This window comes from Schistocerca piceifrons, chromosome 4 (assembly GCF_021461385.2).
Source record: "Schistocerca piceifrons isolate TAMUIC-IGC-003096 chromosome 4, iqSchPice1.1, whole genome shotgun sequence".
In the NCBI taxonomy this organism is placed as follows: domain Eukaryota; kingdom Metazoa; phylum Arthropoda; class Insecta; order Orthoptera; family Acrididae; genus Schistocerca; species Schistocerca piceifrons.
In genome coordinates, this window is record NC_060141.1 from 674628295 (window position 1) to 674640796 (window position 12502).

Here is a 12502-nt window from a genome sequence, read left to right on the forward strand (position 1 = left end):
ATTGAAGCTGACTATGAGTCTGGTGTTACAAGAGTGGAACATAGACACTTATTGTGGAAATGAGTTAGGTTAAGGTGTTTAAAATGAAATACATGTAGAATTATAAAACTAATCACAAATTCCGTTCTTTGACTTTCTCTGACTGTCTCCTCCATCGCTATTTGCCTCCCATCTGCTTGTTTACGGTCGCTTGTAATTAGAAATGTTGAATTGCCCCCTCTGTTTATTGATTGGATAGCCACTGAATTGCTATTTATTTATTTAATGGGATAATAATAATTATTAAAAGGTAGCAATTTTATTTAACCATTGATTTTACTCTTTCGATTGTTGCGAGTCAGCGATAGTGCAATGCTGCTCGCTTTGGAGAATACACATTTTATACGAATTATTTGGTCCAGGAAACACTTTTGCGATCAAGGTTGCGATTTAGACGGTATTCGCGAAATTGTACTGATTAAAAGTTATCGTTTCCGAAAGACACAGGTTCGATTAAAGCTGTGTGCACTTTTGGGCGTATAATGAAAATATTCACAACACGTCGCGCAACAAAAAGAAAAATGCGAATCACAACCGTGATCAAACGAAGAAAATATATGATAACATAAATGTTCTTCGCTGTTATTCAGGACAGGCTCAGATTAGACCTTGCAATTTTTAGTTATAGGAAATGACAAGACGTTACACTTAGGAGATATTTGTTTTGAATAACTTGTATTTACCTTCTCTCTCTCTCTCCTTTTTACAGCCTTTATTCCTTCACATCGATTAAGGAACTTTTCCTTCTCTACCGACCAGAACGAGAACAGAATTCAGACTCAACAAAATGTCTAACGTCGAATAATTACATGCTTAACCCTTAACAATCATATATAGTTTCGTAGTACAAACAATGCTAACTTATTCCGTGCACTAGAAAGTCTTTGATACACCGAGCACAAAAATGAAAATAATATAATTATAATTACATTTTTAATATCATAAATACTTCTTTAATCCATGAAATTAAGGTTTGACATCGTCGTAATATTAATTTTCATCGTTGTAGCACTACAATGTGTGTAACGCATATGAGTGTGTGTAGGTGAGTGGGTGGGTGTGTGGGTGGGCATATGTGAGTGTGGGCGTCGGTATGTGGAAAGAGAAAGAGTGAGTGAGTGAGTGAGAGAGCGAGAGAGAGAGAGAGAGAGACGATACATTTCGGTGGGGAAGATGATCTGTCACCGTCTGCCCCGTATAGATAAATTTTGTACTTAACGACAAATATTTATGTAGTCATGTACAACGGCAGATTCGTGTTGGTTTATGAGTTAACAGCGGAAGCTTTTTAATGCCACGTTTAAAATTAATATCTGAAGCTATCAACACGATACCTGTCAATGTTCCTGATGCAGTGACATATGCACAACAGCGATTCTCGTTGACAACGTCCATTAAATTCCACCATGTAATAATAAAAATAATAACAAAAAAGTGAAGTTGATTTCGATGTCATTCATTATTTCACTGCACGTTTAATATATATATATATATATATATATATATATATATATATATATATATATATATATAAGTGATCTCTTAGAAAACATAAGCCAGTCATCTAAAAGTAAAATTAAGCAACTTAAATGCGATCATGGCTGAGTGAATTGAAATGCGTTTTAATATTAATAGATTAATAGATTTACAACGGATGCAGCAAATTAAACGGTGCAAAACAAATAATCCGCACGTTCTCTAGAGAAACGACCAGGAGAGCAGTGTAAGTAAAATAGGATGATGATAAGATTTAAGATATCCATGGTCCTATATGGACATGTAACGACGTTCAAGGTACAGAGTTGTTGACTAGGATGAATTCTGGTCGATAACTGTGCTTCACACGTTAGCCCTGTACTTGGCCATTTTGTAATTTTTCCTTTAGGAATGATCAGTTTCCTGAACGATTAAAGTACTCAGTACAAATAAAGGTTTGACCTTTTATTAGAAACCCAACATGGCAACGTGATCAAATTTATCACTTCAAGATAGTAAAGCCGCTGTATAAAAAGGGAGAAAGGGATATTCTAGACAATTTTAGACCTATTTTTATACCGTCAGTATTTGTTAAAGTTATTGAAAAGGCTGTGTATGTAGGATAATTGATAATTTTATATCACATAATTTGCTATTAAATGTACAGTTAGACTTTAGTAGTCGTTTGACAACTGAAAATTCTATATTCTCTTATCTCTGTGTGGTACTGGATGGGTTAAACAGCAGGTTTAGGACGCTAGGCATATTTTTTGATTTCACTAAAGCGTTTGATTTTGTTGATAAAAAAATATTTTTGAAGATGTTGGACCATTATAGAATACCGGGAATAGCTCATAATTGGTTCTGCTCTTTAACAACAAACAGCAAAAGGTTCATTATTCACTGTTGAGAATGGTTGTGATGTGGGGTATGAGTAGGGTATGGACAAATGGTGGGGCACCTCAGAGACAAGTGTTGAGTCCACTCCTGTTCCTTATTTATATAAATGATTTGCCCTCTCGTATTACGAGTAACACTAAAATATTTCTGTTTCCTGATGACACTAGCTTAGTAGTAAAGGATGTTGCGTGCAACATTGGCTCGGTTTCAAAAGTACAGTTCATGACATAAGTTCATGGCTTATAGAAAAGAAACTGACGCTGAATCATAGTAATACTCAGTTTTTACACTTTCTAACGCACGATTCAACAAAACCCATCGTTTTAATTTCACAGAATAGGCGTACGATTAGGAAACTTGAATTATGTAAGAGTGCAGATAGATCGGAAACTGTCGTGGAAAGCCCCAAGTTCAGGATCTTGTTGAAGGACATAATGTTGCCATTTTACTATTCGAACAGTACCTGAAGTAAGTGACGGTTCGACACGAAAATTAGTCTACTTTGCTTAATTTCATTCGCTTATGTCGTATGGTATTATATTTTGGGGTAACTCTTCCCATTCTAAAAGGATGTTTTTGGCACAGAAACGGGCGGTTCCGGCAATAAGTGGCATAAGTTCGCGAACCTCTTGTCGACCCCTGTTCACTAGTCTGGGTATTTTGACATTGGCCTCCCAATATATATATTCTGTACCGTCATTCCTTGTTAAGAATATAAGCTTATTCCCAAGAATAAACAGCTTTCACTCAGTTAATACTCTGCACAAATCCAACCTGCATTTGGATCGGACTTTCTTAACTTTCGTGCATAAAGGTGTGCAGTATACCGTTGCATCCATTTTCAATAAGCTGCCACAAGAATTCAAAAATCTTAGCATTGATCCACACGCTTTCAAATTGAAACTGCAGAATTTACTCATGGGTCACTCTTTCTATTCTGTTCAGGAGTTCCTTGAAAAATTAAGCTGACTCTTATGTCATATTGTTGACTGCGTTTACTTAAGCTTATGGCCTGACTATTTTTCTAGTTCATGAAGATTTTATTTTTATCTGTTATTACTTTCGTGTTGTAATTTCATGTTCTGACACGTTCAATTACCTTGGAGATTTGCTCATCAATTTAGTCCTACGGAACTTTACGAGTAAATAAATAAGTAAACTAATACGACTAGTAACATGTGAGTAGAGTAAAATGTCTTCGACTGTTTTTGGGAAGCGGCCACAGAAGAGTTAGTTCTACTTCGCACGTAGCGAGAAAGCAGTTAGTTACTCTTTTCACACTAAGAAGGAGCAGGGCATTGTCAACAGATATTTCAAATGATACGTATAAAACTCGTTTTGTAATGGAGACTTCATATTTCTAACAGACTGAAAATAAAATGAGGAATACTTCCAGCCATCCACGAACACCTAATGAGTGATACATACGTTTATGTTCTGATAATCATGTCTCGAAACCAACACGAGCTGAGATACATGCACAGGACGTTAAACTCTTCTTTCCAGCTGAGACATGGGCCAAAACCCCCTGGTCACCTGTCTGTTACGTATGACGAGACACTATTGGCATTGCTACCTGGCTGCTGTCCTGATACGTCGTTCAGCCATTCTACACGGAGAATCATGCACCATTTCACCATCCGGCTCCATTTGCATTATCTTACACGCTTTGGCCACACGCTGCTGTTAACGGCTGTACACTGCCGATGAAGTTGAAGTGGAGCCACATATTGATTCACTGCGAAACAGCGCTGAAGGATGAACCATGATTCGTGATAACAACATGTACAGTGCCTATAGTGTATAGTTCTGCATAACAGACAGTGATAAATGAAATGACAAATTGGTCATTATCTCTGTGTGTATCAATCATTATAGAAATTTTTCTTGTTTTGACAAATATTTCGTACCTTTTTATTAACATTTTCTATAGTTCTTGTGGAATTCTTCTTATACCCAGTGATACACTGAAGAATGGAAGCTCTAGGTTACATTTAGCTACAAAATAAGAATTGATTTCTTTTCTTGGAGAAAAAAGAACTGTTCTCTATTCGGTACCGTTTTCTGTCAAGAGGGAATCTTCTCTTCGTTTTCTTCTGTGTTTATTACACTGTAATGTCTTTTTTTAGTTTTTTTTGTTATTTACAAAATCTAAATTAATGCTGATGGGAATGATATATAATATCCGGTACTGGTACAATGCGTAAAGAATATAGTTTAATTTAAAAGAGGAACCAGACTAAAATCCTTTTCAACATTTGTGATGCCACACCGATAGAGTGAAAATGTGTTGTATATTATTGCTATCTAGAAGTAACATGCAATGAAAACTAGAAGAGAATTATAATCCATAATGTTTCATTTCTAAATACGAAACGACTCTTTGAAATTCGTTCTCTCTACCATCATCAAGAAACTTGTTTTATTGCTAATACTGATTTTCTCCAGAGTACGATCAAACTTGCCCGACGGGGAATTGTGTACTTACATAATTCTGTTCAACCGTTCTAATGCTGTGCCATTCTCGAATTTTGAAGGTGACTAACGAGACCCTCCTCCCCTCCCCATCCCCCTCAGGCACAAAAAAGTCACACCTGTGTTTTTACAGATAATGTGTAGCTGCTACTTTAGGTGTGGGACGTGTTGTGCCTGTACTCTGTTTAGTCGACATCTCACGGTGTACACGAACAACAAGCCTATATAGACGTCACATGTCGGATGTGGTCAGTATAATGAAATTCGGCGGAGTGTTACCGGGGTATTAGTGTTCCAGCGCAATTTATGCCTGTTGATAGTATAAACGTCATGCATAAAAAATGAACGTGATTACATCAGTAGTATTGCTACATAGCTGACGTGCAATAAAAGCCGTTTTAATATGCGAGAAACATTATTCCACCTCCAAGGTTGCGAACAGGTTCGGCGAGGCGTGAGTGTGATACCAGACGTTGGCTCGGTGATAGCAAGTGGCGTTCCTTGCACGCGGGGCACGTCCGCTGTGGCCACACGAAATACGCCACTGCTCACTCCCCCCTCCCCCCTATCCAGGCGTGGCTCTCCCTGCACCCGGCAATCCAAGCTTTCACGCGAATGAAGCCCCCAACCCTGCCGAATAGTAAACAACCGGAAACTATCTGCAGCCCCTTCTCGCTATTGCACCGTGGGGAATATTGCCGACGGTTTTTAAGATGCCTCAGTTTCTTGAAAGGCTGCCAGTTTACACCAGTGTTGACTCAACGCTGTACAATTACTTCCTTGGTATTTAGATCCTACTTTGTGGGATAAACACGGAAGGTACCCAGATTTTTAATAGAGCTCCGGAAGAAAAGCCTTTGTACAAAATAGAAAATGATTCTACTGTGCACTTTCGATAGGGTAGCAATATCTACAGAGTGAGCATTCAGATGAGTAGAGCAGTATTTTTGTCAGAAACATGCTTTTCCTCATAAACATACTCGTACATTACCTCGAGATCGCACGTACGTTGCGAAGTAGTGTTTGTTTGTACTTATGGGTTTAGCGAATTTCGAGTATTATTACAAGAACATCACTAACACAGGCAGATATAAGGTACTGTGCACGATGAACAAGCACATCATCCGTCATACAGTCTGCCTTCGGTACCTGTAAAGAACATCGTTTACACTTTGACGAGGTTATGCCTATTTTCGACAAGTGTCACAGCTCAGATGTTGCTGCTACATTTTATTTGTTGCTATACGAAAAGAAAGGGTGGCCACCGTTACTCTTGAGCTTTACTGCAATATTGAGTCTCTTTTAATAAATTAAGCTGTTGAAGCATAATTGAATCGCTTATCAGTGCTCCAATGACAAATGCCTTTGAAAAAGGATCGAATTTGGACCTGTGATCTGCACCAAATCAGGGACATATATCACAATGGAATATTTTTAAGTATGAAACTACTCCCATATGTACCTTAATATTGGTTCATCTCTTTGCAAATACTTTATTAATCGCACATACTCAATTGGCAGTAGATCACATTTTCAGTATAAGACAATTATTTAATAAATGCTGGGAATACAGTCTGCTCGTCGATTTGCAACGTGCATGCAACAGCAGACACAGAATAACCTATGCAGTGTACTGCGTGAGTTATGAATCCCTGAGAAGCTAGTGAGAATAGTGCAAAGTTGTGTGAATGGGTCAAAGGCAGCAGTGGAATGTTGGAGACTCAGACGACTTGAAACAAGGTGATGTTCTCTCCTGCGTTCTGATCAGTGTCATCGTAGAGAAATTAATGAGGGAATGTAGACAACATGAGTTGGCTGCAATACAGATGGATTTCAATTGCCCCACATATGCTAATGATTTAGTCCCACCAAGTGAATCAAACCGTGAGTTAAAAGAAACATACTGGAAAATGGACAGCTATGCACGCGAAGTTTGCCTAAAGATGAATCAAGACAAAATAGATTTCGTGTAGTCAGGTAGACACATAGAAATGGACATCAAGGAAAGAATAGCAAAGGGAATGAAATGCTTTTATTTCCTCAGGTAGCTGCTCAGTTCAAATTTAATGTCAGCGAACACTACTATGAGAATCTGAAACGTCCCCTTAGAAAATTTTATGAATGATTGTGTTGATAAACCACTTACGTTATTTGATTTTCAAACAGCTGAGCAAAACTGAACGTACTCAGACATTTCTCTCTCTACTTATTCTGATCATCACTAAACTGATACACAATAGTTTTAGCGCAACGCAATCTGAATTTCAGTAATCCCTACAAAAGAATCGCCCTGACGGACAATAACCTATACCTTTCATGAATCACGTACCCCACAAAAATCTTCGTTACTCGAACTACTGCAATACAGGGAGCGCCAATACTCCCAGCTAAATAAAGGATTGTAGCTACTGAAGTCACTAACTACTGATAGGTAGTTGGCAAATGAAAGATTTCGATATAGAACAAACAATGTATTTACCTTAATTGTGTTCGAAAGTCATAATATATATATATATCAGTTCATGACATCCAGTCTCACAAATTTACTGTCTCTGATGAACACACGTCCACGTCGTCCGCTCTCAAAACTCTGCCATCTCTCTCCCCACATCTACCACTGCTGGCGGCTCATCTCCAACTGCACAACGCTACGCGCTGTTCACATCCAACTGCCCAACACTACAAAAGCGAATATTACAACAATGCCGACCAGCCACAGACTGCACACAGCACAGCCTGTGATTTTCATACAGAGCGCTACGTGGCGTTACCAATACAAAAACCTAAACATCCTACTTACAAATCTATAACACAGTGATACGTACAGCATTAATGTATGGTTGGGAAACCTGCAGCATGACAAAATCAGAAAAGGCAAAACTATTAATATTTGAAATATAAATAATGAGATAGATATGGGAAACAATCTTAGCTGAAGGAAAACGCAGGAGGAGGAAGAACGGGGAAATTTATCTCTGATGCAGGGACCAACAATCTTAAAAAACCAAATCAGCAAATGAATCCAGAGGGCGGGCCTTGTAGCCCGTTGCCAGAAGAAAGCCGGATGAAACAGGCTTTTGACGAGATATCAAGCACCAGATCTCCCATAAGACGACCGAGACAGCGCTGTATGGACGATATGGGGAAGAACCTCATAGCCCTGGGTTTGAAACATCTGGAGCAACGGAGCGCAAAAGAGAGAGTAATGCAGGCAGCTTATGGAAGCAATGCATGGTCTGCAGGGCCTGTGATCGCTATTCACCGTGACAGGCATTAATACTACGATATCCTACTGTGATAAATACAGTAGTTTATAGATCTGTATAATCCGCAGGTAATAACTAAAATTTTCGAATTCAAATATCTGTATGTGAAAAATGGTCGTACTCTGCACACATTCAACGGATTGACTGGCAGCACACTCCCATCCCATCGAATTTATCTAGCAATCTCCTCGTACGTATACGACCATAGAGTCACAAACTATATGCTTACGAAATTAACCCTTTATTGCTCTTTGTGTCAGTATTTGCAACACGTAAAGCATTTATTTCTGGCATGACAATTGGAATTAGACCCCTTTGGTATTGGACTACGAGGAGTATATTTTTTCTTTCATGGATTTCTATTTGGGTCTATAGCAGTAAAGGCTATACCTCACCGCAAATACCACTAAATAAATGTATAACAACAGGACAGTGAGTGTAACATTGCAAGACACAAAGGAATAGCGTCATATAGCTGCTGCGGGCAGATATCAACGTCAGTGGAGGAAGTGGAAAATTTGTACTGCACAGGGTCTTGAACCCGGGTCTCCTGCTTATTAGGCAGGTTCTCTGACCACTGAACCGTTTTTTTTGTTTTTTTTTTTTTTGTATCTTGACCCCCAGTCGCCCCAGCAGGCCGGCCTTGCGCTCTTGAAATTATGCCTTCATCGGCTAGCTTCCTTCAGCTGCATTTAACCTTCCGGAAGTAAGGAATTTTTCTTCTTTAAATCTAACTAAAAGCTTTAATTTTCTCTCGAAACCAAAATCTCCTTCTTTTTGAGGTCATTTTATTAATTTGTGGCATTTTAGAAGAATTAAAATTATCTTCCGAATGTAACTGAAATAAGCGAATTAAGTATACTTCTACATAATCTCTAGACTCTCTCTGAAAAGTAACTGTTCGGTCATTTTATTTTTAAATAGCGATATTTTTATAAGAAGTATATGAATGGGCCAAATTTTTCCATTTTCCGGTTGTTTCTGACAATTTTGTCCCTTTCTTGATGCAAATGCAGATTGAATTCAGTTACAGAGCCGTAGTCGCGCTCGAGCAGCGGAGGCATGCGCATCGCTGGTGCAGCGCGCTACCTGTGATTGGCCAGAAGGGGAGCTGCGAAGCCGTGAGCTAACTGTGGAGTGACACAGCGAATTGTCGTGGGTCGGTATTACGACACAGCAAAACTGTCGTGTTATCGCGCCACAGAATGGGCAGCCAGGGTCAGAAGAAGAAATCAGACGCAAAGAAGAAGTTTTGGACACCGCAACCCACTAGAAATGCGGAACGGAGCGCGACGAACGACATGCTCCTGTCCCCCCTCTGTACATTCAGTGCAGTTGAGGGTCGTGGACAGAGATGTATGATATCATAGCCAACTCCTGCTGGGAATAAGTAGGTGTAGAGTCCCCTGACTAGGACGCCGTCGTCCAGCTGCAGCCAGCGAGCTTGGCTGACCACCGTGCAAGAAGAGCGCAGTGGCCGCCCACATATACTGCTGGCCATTACAATTGCTACACCAACAAGAAATGCAGATGATCAACGGGTATACAATGGACAAATATATTATACTAGAACTGACATGTGATTACATTTTCACGCAATTTGCGTGCACAGATCCTGAGAAATCAGCACCCAGAACAACCACCTGTGGCCGTAATAACGGCCTTGATACACTTGGGCAATGAGTCAGAGCTTGGATGGCTTGTACAGGTGCAGCTTCAACACAATACCACAGTTCATCAAGAGTAGTTACTGGTGTATTGTGACGAGCCAATTGCTCGACTACCATTGACCACACGTTTTCAATTGGTGAGAGATCAGGAGAATGTGCTGGCCAGTGCAGCAGTCGAACATTTTCTGTATCCATAAAGACCCGCCCAGGACCTGCAACATAAGGTCGTGCGTCATCCTGCTGAAATGTAGGGTTTCGCAGGGATCGAATGAAGGGTAGAGCCACGGGTAATAACACATCTGAAATGTAACGTCCACTGTTCAAAGTGCCGTCAATGCGAACAAGAGGTCAAGGGTAACCGCAACCACGGTCTCCGAGCTGACAGTCGATGCTGCTGCAAACGTCGTCGAACTGTTCGTGCAGATGGTTGTTGTCTTGCAAACGTCCCTATCTGTTGACTCAGGGATTGAGACGTGGCTGCACGATCCGTTACAGCCATGCGGATAAGATGCCTGTCATCTCGACTGCTAGTGATACGAGGCCGCTGGGATCCACACGGCGTTCCGTATTACCCTCCTGAGCCCACCGATTCCATATTCTGCTAACATTGAATCTCGACCAACGCGAGCAGCAATGTCGCGATACGATTAACCGCAATCGCGATAGGCTACAATCTGATTTTTATCAAAGTCGGAAACGTGATGGCACGCATTTCTCCTCCTTGCACGAGACATCACAACAACGTTTCACCTATCAACGTCGGTCAACTTCTGTTTGTGTATGAGATATCGGTTGGAAACTTCCCTCATTTCAGCTTATTCTAGGTGTCACCACCGGTGCCAGCATTGTGTGAATGCTCTGAGAAGCTAATAATTTGCATATCACAGCATCTTCTTCCTGTCGGTTAAATTTCGCGTCTGTAGCACGTCATCGTCGTGGTGTAGCAATTTTAATGGCCAGTAGTACAGTTGATCCACCTTCTTTGGAAAAGATGACAGCGCCGAAACAGCACGAGAGGCTATCCAAAGCTCTGATTACGGGGCTGCCTTCGAGTTGCGATGAGAAGAAGAATCCAGGAGGTACTGTTACGTGCCGGATTCAGGGGTGCAACTACTAAGCTGCACATTCGGAAGAATAAAAAGAGACCTCGACTGTACATTGTCATAGTGGAAATTGCGACGGATGACTGCGGCATCTTCGGGATAAGGAAGCTCTTAAGCTTCCCTGTGACCGTCGAAGTTCTCCCCCTACGCATGGACCCTAAGCTACAGTGATTTAGGTGCCAAGCTGAAGGATATGTGGCTAGATTCTGACGCAACTCCCCGCGATGCGTGAAGTGCACCGGCGTGCCGACACCCGCAGCTGTCACAGACGACGAGACGAGGCTCCAACTTTTGCTCGCTGCGGCGGGCCACATGCGGCAAACTGGCGTGGCTCCACGGACTTTGCTGGTGACGGCTGCGCTGGAGACAAGGCGCAAACTGAGAAGACACGACGACGGGGCCATAAGCGCCACCGGAAAAAGACGCAACCGAGAGGTGAGAAGACAGCTCCCACTGCCCACACGCGGCCGAAATACCGCTCCACTGAGAGTGACGCAGGGGGTACGGCCGCCGGCGGTAGCTCCGCAGGTTCAAAAATTGCTCTGAGCACTATGGGACTTAACATCTGAGGTCATCAGTCCCCTATACTTAGAACTACTTCAACCTAACAAACATCCATGCCCGAGGTAGGATTCGAGCCTGCGAACGTAGCAGTAGTGCGGTTCCGGACTGTAGCGCCTAGAACCGCTCATCCACAGTGGCCGGCAGCTCAGCAGGCGCCTCAAGTGCAGGAGATGGGCACCATGCAGGCAGCCGCGGCGGAGTAGGCGATTGGGTCCTTCAAAGCCGCCATGGACGCACATGCAGCAGCTTTTAAGGCCACACTGTCTGCAGAGACGGAGGAGGCATGCAGCGAGCTACGGAAATTGCGCTGAGCAAACAAAATTGTAGCATTAATGTCGTATCTGTTGTGTCAGATTCGTAGACTTCCTTTTCTGCGGAATGCAAGAATACACCTATCGCGAATTACTCGTCCACTGTCACTGCATTAGCCGACTTATGTGCAATCTTACGCAGCATAAGGACACTATTCAATGTCGTAAAACAGACGCCTACTGATACACCGAATAAATAGTTCTGATTCATTATTACGTGAGTTTGTCAGGAAGCGATATTTAAAAATCGTATAGTTGTGTGGTTTCGGAAAAATTTTTCTTTGCCAAGATCTCTAGGATGTATACATCGATTACTAGTTTCGACCAGTGAAATGGTCATCTTAAAATTTAAAAGTATACAGTCGGCTAAAGACCAAAAAATGTTCAAATGTGTGTGGAATCTTATTGGACTTAACTGCTAAGGTCATCAGTTCCTAAGCTTACACACTACTTAACCTAAATCATCCTAAGGACAAACACACACATCCATGCCCGAGGGAGGATTCGAACCTCCACTAAAGACCAATATTCGTAGTACAATGAATAGGCGAAATTAATCGTTTCCTGATAGTTGAACGAGTCCGCATCACATTGCACAAAGCAGCGTCTACGTCGATTACTGAGCAAAAAACGTTTCTGTCACGTTGTTGTTTACAATATCAAACTGTTAGATAAAGCCGAATAAAATTTATGAAAAT